The sequence below is a fragment of the Theropithecus gelada genome, chromosome 13 (genome assembly GCF_003255815.1).
Source record: "Theropithecus gelada isolate Dixy chromosome 13, Tgel_1.0, whole genome shotgun sequence".
In the NCBI taxonomy this organism is placed as follows: domain Eukaryota; kingdom Metazoa; phylum Chordata; class Mammalia; order Primates; family Cercopithecidae; genus Theropithecus; species Theropithecus gelada.
Window position 1 is genome coordinate 44686331 of NC_037681.1, and position 13212 is coordinate 44699542.

General features: G+C 43.2%; 1 protein-coding gene across 5 annotated transcripts in view; it reads right to left on the bottom strand.

Annotated features, from left to right (window-relative positions):
- The window catches only part of ITSN2 (intersectin 2), a 155570-nt gene extending 144487 nt beyond the window's left edge, over nt 1–11083 (bottom strand). For 4 of the 5 annotated variants that reach the window (XM_025353792.1, XM_025353789.1, XM_025353786.1 and 1 more), the window contains exon 1: nt 10611–11083. The gene's annotated coding sequence lies outside the window, so the exon portion shown is untranslated. The remainder of the gene's footprint in view (nt 1–10610) is intronic. The other variant, XM_025353788.1, reaches the window with a different exon arrangement.
- Between the last annotated feature and the right edge of the window lie 2129 nt (nt 11084–13212).

Below are 13212 nucleotides of genomic sequence, written 5' to 3' on the forward strand. Positions count from 1 at the left end.
CTCAGTAAGTTCTAGAAGCCGGCTAATTTTAGTTTGTGAATACTAAACTTCAGTAATCCTTAGTAACTCAGATTATTGGTAGGCAGCCTATTCTAATACATAAATATCAGAGGTTATGGGAATGGAATAACAACAACCCCTGAGAAATGAGGGACAACTTGTTTTTCTGGTTCATTATCCATTAGGAAAAGCTTCTGATCTAGTGTGTGTCTTGGACAATACTGAGCAAGCACGAATCTAAGCCAATAATTTTCAACAATTTTTCCACTGTGATTCTGAGTAATGGCTTACCAACAGCATAAAATGAACCTCCTAAACTGGAACCCACATACCTCACTAGAGAGGAATATAAAATAGATCAACTGCTTCGGAAAACAATTTAGAATTTCCTCAAAATGTTAAACATAGGTTACCATGTAAGTCAGCAATTCCACCCCTAAGTATGAGCCCAAAATAAATAAAAATGTGTCTCAAAACCTGTATACAAATGCTCACAGCAGCATTATTCATAATGGCCAAAAAGTGGAAACAACCAAGTGGAAGCAAATGTCCATCAAATACAGATGAATGAATAAACAAAATGTGCTATATCCATATCATCCATAAATTATTATTTGGCCATAAAAAGGAATGAAGTATTGATCCATGCGATAACATTGATGAATCTTGAAAACACTATGGTAAGTAAAAGAAGTGAGTCGCAAAAGACCATATATTGTATAATTCCATTTATATGAAATGTCTAAGATAAGCAATTACATAGACACAGAAAGTAGACTAGTGGCTACCTAGAGCTAGGGGTGTTGGAGATGGAAAGCGACTGCCATTGGATATAGGAGGTTCTTTTAAGAACGATGAAAATGTTCTAAAATTAGATAGTGATACTGGTTGTGCAAGTCTGTGAATATACTAAAAAACACTGAACTATGAACTTTAAAAGGGTGAATTTTGTAATATATATCTTAATAAAGCTGTTTTTTATCTATTCAAATGACACACAAGGTGTTTTAGGCTCTACCTTCTGCCTACCTTTCCAGGTATTTCAACCTTCCCACCTCCACCTCCATTTGATCTTATTCCCATGCCCCCTCTCTTTGCACCTGTGGAACCACCTACCTTCTGAGTGACACTTCCACTAATGATAGCTTCCTTTGCCACAGTCCCATTTCGTCTCATATTATCTCATTAAACTACATACCAGCTAGTATTGTTATTTTTATTTTCATGCCTGCCCCACTTCTATTAGACTGTGAGCTCCTGAATGGCTCTTTAACTTCAAATACCTAGTGCCCAGCAGTCAGCCACGTGGTAGGCACTAAAATATTCTTTAATAAGCACAGGTTAGCATCCTTTCAACTGCACAGAAGACAAACAAACCGAGGAACTTGAGTTTGAATCCCATTGCAAGTACTTCCTAGCTCTGTGGACTTCCACATGACATAGGTTCAATTTCCTAACCAAGTAATGTGGATACAGTAGATCCCCTTATCTGTAGTTTCACTTTCTGAAGTTTTAGGTACCTGTGGTTGACCACGGTCTGAAAATATAAAGTGGATAATTCCAGAAATAAACACTTCATAAATTTTTAATTGTGCACCATCCTGAGTAGCATGGTAAAATCTTGCATTGCCCTCCTCTGTCCCAACCAGGACGAAAATCATCCCTTTGTTCAGGGTGTATCCACTGTGTCTATGCTGCCTGCCCGTTAGTCACTTAGCAGCTGTCTCAGTTATCAGATTGACTGTCACAGTATCACAGTGCTTGTGTTCAAGTAACCCTTATTTGATTAATAATGACCCCAAAGTGCAAGAGTAGTGAGGCTGGCAATTCAGATATGCCAAGGAGAAGTGACTTCCTTTAAGTGAAAAGGTGAAAGTCTTCAACTTAATATGGAAAGGAAAAAATTGTATGCTGAGGTTGCTAAGATCTACAGTAAGAACAAGTCTTATATCTGTGAAATTGTTAACAGTATATTGTTATAATTGTTCAATTTTATTATTAATCTCTTACTGTGCCTAATTTATAAATTAAACTTTATCATAGGTACATATATACAGGAAAAGACATAGTGTATATCGGTTTCTGTACTATCCATGGTTTCAGGCATTCACTAGGGGTTTTGGAATGTATTCCTTGCCAGTAAGCAAGTACTACTGTAATTGTACCTAAATGCCAGGTTATTTTAAGGCCTAGATATCACGTCTGGAAAACATCTGGCACATAGAAGGTGTCCATAAATAATGATTATTACAACAATCATTTCAACATTATTTTAATTACAATCACTAATCAACTTGTTTTACTGAAACAAATTAGAGTTGTACCAATTATTAATAAAGGGATATGTTTTTCTCACTGTAATCAATATTTGAGAAAAAAGTTATCATTTCTATCTAGAGGCTTAGGGTCCCAAATATACAAAGCATTAAGACCTAAAAGCCTCAAAGAAGATAACTTCTCTATACAAACTTAGTTCTTAATTCTAGTTCTGCAATTTAACAACCTCCGTATACATTTTTATGCACAAATTATAAGCTCAGATTTTTATAAATGTTGAGTTTAGCCTTCAAAAGATCAACCAATAAGCCAGGAGACATAAAAGAACAGGAATAGTAAACTAATACCGAAGTGGTTAGTACTCAAATTCTATTGAAGACTTAAATCAAAACTAATTTTTGAAGAATAGTCAACAACTCTGAACAAGACAACTCACCCACACAAAGGGGGATAAAAATACCTAAGAATAGCTTGCGACTCAGCCTGCATTTCTATAAGGGGTGCAAGGGGACCTGACTACTTAGCCTATTGTCATCTGTCTCGTATCAAGACTAAATATTACAGCAAAACTATTTACGTGGCATGAATAAAAAGTACAGAGGGAAAGAAATTCAGATAGATGCTTCACTTTCAAGTAAAATATCGCCTCTTTGAAACAAAGACAACTTTCAAGTTTTGAAGCCATACAAGAAAACAAAAGAAAGAATAAACAGATTCTGCATCATCTATATAATAAATATTTAAAATTTCCTTGAAAACAAACTTAAAAGGTAAACAAATGGGGAAAAATCACAAGACATGATAAGCAGTTAATATTTTAATGTACATAGGGCTATTAAAATAGATAATGAAAACACTAAAACCTCAAATAATCTACGAAAGAAGAAACAGAAGAAATAAAAGTAGTTAATAAATGTTAACATCATTAATAATTAGGAAAACGAGGCTAGGCACAGTGGCTCATCCTGTAATCCCAGCACTTTGGGAGGCTGAGCAGGGGCAAATCGTCTGAACTCAAGAGATCGAGGCCAGTCTGGGAAACATGGTGTAAACCTGCCTTCAGGAGTTCCAGGCCAACCTGGGAAACATGGTGTAAACCTGCCTCAATAAAAACTACAAAAAAATTAGTTGGTCCCAGCAGGAGGCTGAGGTGGCAGGATGGCTGGAGGCCAAGAGAAGGAGGTTGCAGTGAGCTGAGATCCCGCCACTGCACTCCAGCCTGGGCAACAGAGCCAGACCCTGTCTCAAAAACAAAACAAAACAAAACATTGGCCAATATCTAGGGCTAGCAAAGGTGAATGAAACTGGGTGCTTGCAGGCATAGCCCATGGGAGTACATATTGGTACAACTCTTCGGAAGGCACTCTGAAAACATGTATCAAGAGTCCTACCAATATTCATATCCTGTAAAGCAATAATTTCATTTCTGGGAATCTGTCATAAGGAAATAACAGTAAATGCGGGAAATGCTTTAATTACAAAGATATGGCAGCATTAGTAATTACTGAAAAAAACTAAAAATGCATGTTCAAAAATAAAATATACTAAGCCAAAGTATCACGCTTCCACTTAAAATCAAATTCATATGATACGTGAATTATATCTCAATAAAGCTACTTTGTGATCAAGTTCAGTTAGACCACATAATAACATGGAAACTGCTTATGTTCTTACAATTTAAAACTTACATTTTGATATAAATGTCCATATTTATCATTATGAAAAATTAAAACAGCAGCCATCCATCATCAATATTTACTAAGTGCCAAGCCCTACACTACAAGTCATTACAAGTTATCATGGTTACCTCGTTATCACTGATACCATCACCAGGCCCATCCTGGAAGGGTTTCAGGCTCAGGGCCATCACCAACTGTGGGGCTGGCCCAAGATAAATTACACTTTAAAGAAGGCCTCACTAAACATTTTCATAGGCTCCTTGGGAATGTTAAAAACAAATCTGGAAATTGAGCCCAGTGGGATTGTGGGTCTGTTCTACCCTACTTTCCAGCCCTCTTATATAGATTATTCCGATGGTAAGATTAAAAATTAAGGGCAAAAAGGCTAATTTCTTTCCAGTCACGGGGTAAAACAAAGACCAAAATAAGAACTATGTTAGGTCAGTTTGAAATTTCTCAATGAACCAAGTTAAAATAATAGGCAACATTAGGCACTTACACTAAGCAGAAGTCACTGTGCTAATAAGCACTTTAGATTACATATACCACCACCAGGAGCTAGGTAATGTTTCCCTATTTCACACATGAGTAAACACAAACTGAAGGGAATTAAAGTAACTTGCCCAAGATTATACAGTTATTTGGTGTCAGAGCTGGGAGCAGGAGGTCTAACTTCAGAGGCTGTACTCTTATCTTCTATAGTTATGATGAAAATAAATGAAATTTTTATTAAAATCACATATACTTTATCTAAAAGGAATATACATTTGTGAAGAAAATGATCTAAAGAATATGAAACAGTTAACTAAAACGAGTGTTTACCTTCTGGCAATAGTCCCCTATTCCACTAAATGTCTACCATAATCCATGCTGAATAGCTCCACAAGTAAACAAATCATTTAATGTCCTGATGTATCTATGAAATTATATTTTAAATGAACCTCCTGAAATAACACTATACATTCTGCAAATGAAATATGCTGCCCTCTTGGAGCTGTGAAAATACATATTTCTTGTAACTGTCCTAATTCTGTTCAGCTTCCTCCCTTCCTCTCCCACTTCCTCTTTGCTCTCAGATCCTTTAAGACCAGTTCAGTTTCTCCTCCTCAAGAATACCTATATTCACACTTTACCCAAGAGAACTCTAACATTAGTGTCTGCGCTCTACAGTGGTAGGATGTTACAAAATCCAAAAAATGAACTCAAGTAAAAAATACAGTATTTCTGATGCACCTTCAACTTTAGATCTATCCACTTACAGAATTAACTATAAACATCCTTATTTTTCTACTTCACACTTGGAATTCTGCCTTTAAAATCAGCACACAGGCCAGGCACGGTGGCTCAAGCCTGTAATCCCAAGCACTTTGGGAGGCCGAGACGGGCAGATCACGAGGTCAGGAGATCAAGACCATCCTGGCTAACACGGTGAAATCCCGTCTCTACTGAAAAATACAAAAAACTAGCCAGGCGTGCTGGCGGGCGCCTGTAGTCCCAGCAACTTGGGAGGCTGAGGCAGGAGAATGGTGTAAATCCTGGAGGCGGAGCTTGCAGTAAGCTGAGATCCAGCCACTGCACTCCAGCCTGGGTGACAGAGCGAGACTCTGCCTCAAAAAAAAAAAAAAAAAAATCAGCACACAGTAACCAAAACAGCATGGCACTGGTACCAAAGCAGACATATAGGCCAATGGAGCAGAACAGAGACCTCAGGAATACCACCACACATCTACAACCATCTGATCTTCGACAAACAAGACAAAAACAAGCAATGGGGAAAGGATCTCCTATTCTGTAAATGCTGTTGGGAAAACTGGCTAGCCATATGCAGAAAACTGAAACTGGACCGTTTCCTTACACCTTATACAAAAATTAACCTGAGATGAATTAAAGACTTAAATGTAAAACCCAAAACCATAAAATCCTAGAAGAAAACCTACGCAATACCATTCAAGACACAGGCACGGGCAAAGACTTCATGACAAAAATGCCAAAAGCAATTGCAACAAAAGCCAAAATTGACAAATAGGATCTAATTAAACTAAAGAGCTTCAGCACAGCAAAAGAAACTATCATCAAGCCAGCGTGGTGGCTCACGCCTATAATCCCAGCACTACAGGAGCCTGAGGTGGGAGGATCACCTGAGGTCAGGAATTCCAGACCAGCCTGGCCTGCATGGTGAAACTCTGTCTCTACTAAAAAAAAAAAAAAAAATACAAAAAGGCCAGGCATGGTGACTCACACCTGTAATCCCAGCACTTTGGGAGGCCAAGGCAGGCGGATCACCTGAGGTCAGGAGTTTGAGACCAGCCTGGACATGATGAAACCCCGTTTTTGCTAAAAATACAAAAATTAGCCGGGCATGGTGGCAGGTGCCTGTAATCCCAGCTACTCGGGAAGCTGAGGCAGGAGAATCACTTGAACCTGGGAGGCGGAGGTTGCAGTGAGGTGAGATCGCGCAACATTGCACTCCAGCCTGAGGGACAACAGCAAGACTTCGTCTCAAAAAAAAAAAAAAAAAAGTTTGGCGTGGTGGCACATGCCTATAATCCCAGCTACTCGGGAGGCTGAGGCAAGAGAATTGTTTGTATCTGGTAGGCAGAGATTGTGGTGAGCCAAGATTGCACCACAGCACTCCAGCCTGGGAGACAGAGCAAGACTCTGTCTCAAAAAAAAAAAAAAAAAAAGAATATCACCAGACTGAACAGGCAACCTACAGAATGGGAGAAAATTTTTGCAATCTACCCATCTGACAAAGGTCTAATATCCAGAATTTACAAGAAACTTAAACAAATCTACAAGAAAAAAAAACAACCCCATCAAAAAGTGGGCAAAGGATACGAATAGACACTTCTCAAAAGAAGACATTTTCGAGGCCAACAAACATGAAAAAAAGCTCAACATCACTGATCATCAGAGAAATGCAAATCAAAACCACAATGATGGCTGGGCATGGTGCAGTGGCTCAAGCCTGTAATCCTAGCACTTTGAGAGGCCGAGGCGGGTGGCTCACCTGAGGTTAGGGGTTTGAGACCAGCCTGGCCAACATGGTGAAACCCTGTCTCTACTAAGAAGACAAAAATTGGCAGGGCATGGTGGCGGGCGTCTGTAATCCCAGTTACTTGGGAGGCTGAGGCAGAAGAATCGCTTGAGCCCAGGAGGCGGAGGTTGCAGAGAGCCGGGATCGTGCCATTGCACTTCAGACTGGGCAACAAAAGTGAGACTCCGTCTCAAAAAAAAGAAAAAAAACACACACACACACAATGAGATACCATTTCATGTTAGTCAGAATGGTGATTATTAAAAAGCCAGGAAACAACAGATGCTGGTGAGGCTGTGGTGAAATGGAACGCTTTTACGCTGTTGCTGGGAATGTGAATTGCTTCAACCACAGTGGAAAATAGTATGGCGATTCCTCAAGGACCTAGAACCAGAAATACCATTCGACCCAGCAATCTCATTAATGGGTATATACCCAAAGGAATATAAATCATTCTACTATAAAGACACATGCATATGTATGCTTATTGCAGCACTATTTACAATAGCAAAGACACCGAACCAACCCAAATGCCCATCAATGATAGATTGGATAAAGAAAATGTGACACTACGCACCATGGAATACTATGGAGCCATAAAAAGGAATGAGATCATGTCCTTTGCAGAGACATGGATGAAACTGGAAGCCATCATCCTCAGCAAACTAACACAGGAACAGAAAACCAAACACCGCATGTTCTCACTCATAAGTGGGAGTTGAACACTGAGAACACATGGACACAGAGAGGGGCACAACACACACCAAGATCTGTTGTGGGGGTGGGAAATGAGGGGACTTAGAGGACGGGTCAATAGGTGCAGCAAACCACCATGGCACATGTATACCTATGCAACAAACCTGCACGTTCTGCATGTGTATCCCATTTTTTGTTTTTTTTTTAAGAAGTAATTTTTTTTAAGAATTTTTTTAATTTAAAAAAAAATCGGCGCACAGGAAAGTCTGCCTTTCTTCAAAAATAGTTTTCTACAAATTTTTTCCATAAATAAGTAAGGTACTAAAAAAACTTGGATCCAAAAAATGAAAAAGAAAATGCATGTTAGATGGTAATAAATGTATCACATTTTTGGTAATGTAATTTGTTTATTCTGAATCATTTCTGCAACTTAATATATTTTACAAGTAAATATAATATGTAAAAATGCTACCTAATAGACTAATATGTACTTTCACTCAACACATTTTTTTTTTACTGAATGTCCATATAACTCTTTTTTTTTTTTTTTTTTGAGACGGAGTCTCACTCTTGCTCAGGCTGGAGTGCAGTGGCACGACCTCAGCTCACCGCAACCTCCGCCTCCCAGGTTCAACGATTCTCCTGCCTCAGCCTCTTAAGTGGCTGGGACTACAGGTGCGCGCCATCACGCCTGGCTAATTTTTTGTATCTTTTAGTAGAGACAGGGTTTCACCATATTGGCCGGTCTCAAACTCCTGACCTTGTGATCTGCCCGCCTCAACCTCCCAAAGTGCTGGGATTACAGGCGTGAGCCACCGTGCCCGACCTATATAACTCTTTTTTAAATTTATGAACCAAGATGACGATACCAGATAAGGCACAGGTGCTGAAGTTAAAAGGATCTTGGTTTGAAACCTGGCTATTGTACTTACTAGCTCAGAGACCTAAAGTAGTCAAACTTCAGGTTAACATTTCACTTATCTTTTTGATGGGAGGATAATAATTACTCCTAGGGCCTTAGTAAGCTTTAAATGATTATGTAAAACACTTAGCATAGAGTCTAACATGCAGTTACGTGCTCGATAAATGACAACCATGGTAAACGTATTTTATACTGAACAAAGTATAGTTGAAGGAGACAGCCAATATGTGATCCTTTTGTCTTACTAAAGATGGAAATTTGTGAAACTCTACATTAAAACTAAAAATCCTAAGGTTACATACGAAATTTCCCACTCTTTAAAAAAGATACACTAACTACATAAGGTTAAATGATTTTTTAAAATAAGAAAGAAAAAAAAAAGAAAAGCTTCTTGAAAGCTGCTGAGTTTGGGTGACGGGTACATGCTATTTTTGTGAAAATACAAATTTTTTAACACTATTAATCCAATCCCCAGAACATGCCTAATACACCTCCTTATATTCAGGAGAGAGCAAGATTTTAGCCTTGAGAGGTATTGAAAAATGGTACCTCCCTGCTTAATAATTCTGTACAGGTCAAGTTTTCTCGGACGAGTTTACCTTTCATTATAAAGGTGGGCACAGGGAATAGTTATCAATACATGGAAGGGAGAAAAAATGCAAGCTTTTCAACTGCTTATTAATACTACATCAAAATAGCTGCAATGAACATTTTTTCCACGTTTTCAAAAACATAAAATACATCCACTTTATTTACTTTTGTAATTACAAGAGACTGACAGGCACGGCCAAAAAAAAGCTCAAGGTAAACACATCAGAATTGTCAGTATCTTTAAATTTTGAAGGACGTCATTACTAATTCGTGTAAATGTTTTATGCGATGTTTCTAGGTAGCTTTTAGGTTTTACCACTGATTAACAACATAGCACATCAGCACAGGGAGAGAGGCAATTTTTCGAAATGCTTAAGAAGCTTTAACCTACAAGAGCTTACGCTACCTAAACTGAGCTAACAACGTAAAATTTCAAGTCACACCTTGCCTATTTCTGAGTAAGCAAGCAAACACTGTGAAACAAACTAGAAGCACAGAGCAAAGCAAGTCATTTCTGTGCTAACCTTAATTCCTATCATAACGGGGTTGGCTTCATCAAAACATATTCCTATTTCGGTATTAACACAAGTTTCAAATAAAGCACACTTGCCATTGGTAATTCTGGAGCGACAAAGCGCATAATTAATAAATCCAAATGGAGCATCTTTCTACAGGATGCAAAGCCATCTGCAGTTTCAGCCTCGGTTTACCCACTCACTATGCATATGCAGACGTCTTTTAAAAAAAATAAATAAATAAATAAACTTTATCTGGCCTGAGCGATTACATCCCTCGGTGCTTCCTGTATATTCTGGAAGTCAATAACGCTGAAGGTAAATTTAACATTTCCAACTCCGGAGGAACGCGAGCGGTGGACGCCAAGCATCCGCCCACTGTCCTCTCGTGACTCGGGCTACTTTGACGCACTGGGATGCGGCTCACCTGACATTCCGCACCAACCCTTGCCAGGAAGGAAAACCAACTCCGCGAAAATAAAATGGGTCCCGGAGGAGGCGTGCGGGTGCCCCCAGAGCTCTCTTCTGCTCGCACCCCGAAAGTGAGAGGGCCACGCCGCCCCCCGACTCTTGCCGGCGTCCGCCACCTGCCAGACGAGGCCGCGGTCGGGGACCCGGGCTCGGCCGCAAGGAAGGGGCAGCCCAGCCCAGGCCCCCTCGGCGTCCCCCCCGGCCGGGCGGCAGGGGAAGGAACCCGGGGCCGGAGGTTTCCGCCCGGCACGGCCGAGCCCGCCAGGGGCCTAGCTCGGGGGCCGCCCGTGCTCCCGAGGACCCGTCCCCGTCGTGCGGAGCGCGCAGCCGCCTCAGCCCGGCCGGGGGAGCCTCCCGGCAGCGGGCGAGGCGCCCGCACCTGCCCCGCGCCTTCCGGCAGCCCCGCTAGCGGCTTCACCCACCTGGCGCCCTCGCCGCGCCTCCCGCACGTCACAGCACGACTCCGCGCTCCTCAGCACCGGCAGTCTGGGCGCGGGCAGACGCCGGGAGACCCTGCTCTGCCGCCGTCGCCGCCGCTGCAGCCGGCTTGGTCGTCAGGCCGCCGCCAGCGAACCTGTTGCGTAGCCCGTCACGGCCGCTCAGGGCTCCGCGGGCGCCGCCTCAGCCCCACAACAACATGGCGGCCGCGGCCTCCGCAGGAAGCCGGGGGGCGGGGAGGTAGGCGCCGGGCCGGGCAGCTGACGGCCCGCCCGCTGCCGGGCACCGACTCCCCACCCTCCGGAGCCCGAAACTGCCCGGGCGTGGCTCCTCACCCCCGGAGATCCGGGGCACTGAACCCTGAAAGTCTGCTCCGAATCGGTCGGATCCGAAGCGCTCCTCTCTGCCCTCGGGGAGGCCCCGAAGCCCCAGACCCAGCAGCCCTTCCTGGAGCTGCGGAGACCCACCTGGCTCCTCCTCTCCGAGGTGACATGTTGAGCTTGGGTGGTGCTTTTCCTGCCCCGGCAGACCCCGGTGTTTTGGAAAGTCCCAAGCAGTGCCTGCCACATCCCTGTTGCACCCCGCCACGGGGCTCTCCCTGGAACCTTCTCACTCGCCGAAGTTTTCTTCACTGATGTGGGGGCACAAATTCTCTGGGAATTGGGGGGTGGAAGGTGGGAAGGAGATCGATCCCACCCTTGCCCATGGGTCTGTTACAGGCCTCTTGAACCCTTCTCAGGGACCTGGAGGACTTAACCATACCCTCTGTCATCCATTCACCATTCCTCGCCCTCCTCCATAACACGCGGAGCGCCCACAAGGAGCATCCTCTACGCTAGTCACACAGTAGGAAGACTCTGTCCCCGTAGAGCCTAGCACGACGAAGCTAAACTTTCCTTCCCACCCCTCGCCAAGGGAAAGGCCAAGGTCAAACTCAGAATTTGTTTCTTTTCTCCCCTCCCGGTTCCTGGTCTCCTCACAAAAGACCAGGCTTCAACTCAAGTCGCCACCGTATCCCAAAGGCTTGCCCTTGACAAGAAGCTCCGTCAAGGGAAAGGCTTTCTTTTGATTTGGGTGAGGGAGGAGTTAGTGTATGAACGTAACCAAATGAACGTAACCAAATGTCGGCTGGGCCCAGTGGCTCACGCTTGTAATCCCGGCACTTTGGGAGACCGAGGCGGTTGGATCTTCTGAGGTCAGGAGTTGGAGACCAGCCTGACCAACGTGGTGAAACTAAGATGCAAAATTTAGCCGGGCGTGGTGGCAGGCGCCTGCATTCCCAGCCACTCGGGAGGCTGAGTGAGGCAGAGAATCGCTGGAACCTGAGAGGCAGTGATCTGAGGTTGCACCACTGCACGCCAGCCTGGGCAACAAGAGCAAAACTCTGTCTAAAAAAAAAAAAAAAAAAGTAACCAAATGTAAGACTCAAGATTTTTGGATATAAGACCCAAGATTTCTATTTTTTTTTTTTTCCTGAGACAGTCTCACTCCATTGCCCAGGCTGGAGTGCAGTGGCGCGATCTGTGCGATTGATCTGTGCTCACTGCAACCTCCGCCTCCCAGGTTCAAGCGATTCTTCTGCCTCAGCCTCCAAGTACCTGGGATTACAGGCACTCACTACCACACCCAGCTGTTTGTATTTTTAGTAGAGATGGGTTTCACCGTGTTGGCCAGGCTGGTCTCCAATTTCTGACCTCAGGTGATCCGCCCACCTCGTCCTCCCAAAGTGCTGGGATTACAGGTGTGAGCCACCACTCCCCGCCAAGACCCAAGATTTCTTTTGACTTTTAGAAGCAGGGTGAGGGCTGGTCCGGGGTCCATAACTCATATCCCCATGATTTGATCTGTGTAGATCAAATTACCCCATGGCATCCTTTCATTCCTTACCTGTTGAGGCAGGTGAAGGTGAAATGGCTCCAAACCCAGGCCCATCTGAACTGGCCAGCCAGCTCACAAGGAATTTACCAAACTTCGATGATGATAAACAGGCTTTTCCCGCTCTCACACTCAGTGTTTTTCCTAACTCTTCGATTAGAACCTGACCAAGACCTGACAAACAGGTCCTGAGCCTCAGTGACACAGAGAGGCCTAACTCTTGTATCAGTCTAGGAGGCCCCTCACTTGCTGGGGACCAGCCAATCTGTCCCCATCTACAAACAAACTACCCAGGCCAAGGATAGCAATCTTGAGCACATGGCCTCATTCACATTGCACACTTCACCGGTTAACTGATGTGCCCTTTTGGAGCCCATGTTTGAGAGTCAAAGCACCAGAATCCTTCACAACATAGTGCTCCAGAGAGTTGGCCTGAGAGGTAAAACCTATTTTTTATTCCTGTAAGGCACATAGCTTGTCTTCATTTTTCTCCCATCCTTTGACCAGTGTCATTTGTGTTTTGGGGTTCTAGACCTGGTGCAATTCACCTTGAGTCCTCTTTCCTTCTAAAGGAGGTACCAAATCCTCGGCAGGACAAAAATGGAATTTGTAGAAACAGATGCTTATAAAGAAATTTTTTAAAAAATTGAAAGCCTCCCTACCAAAAAGCTAACAACCTCTGGTGGAAATCAGGGTCCTGAATGCATGCCT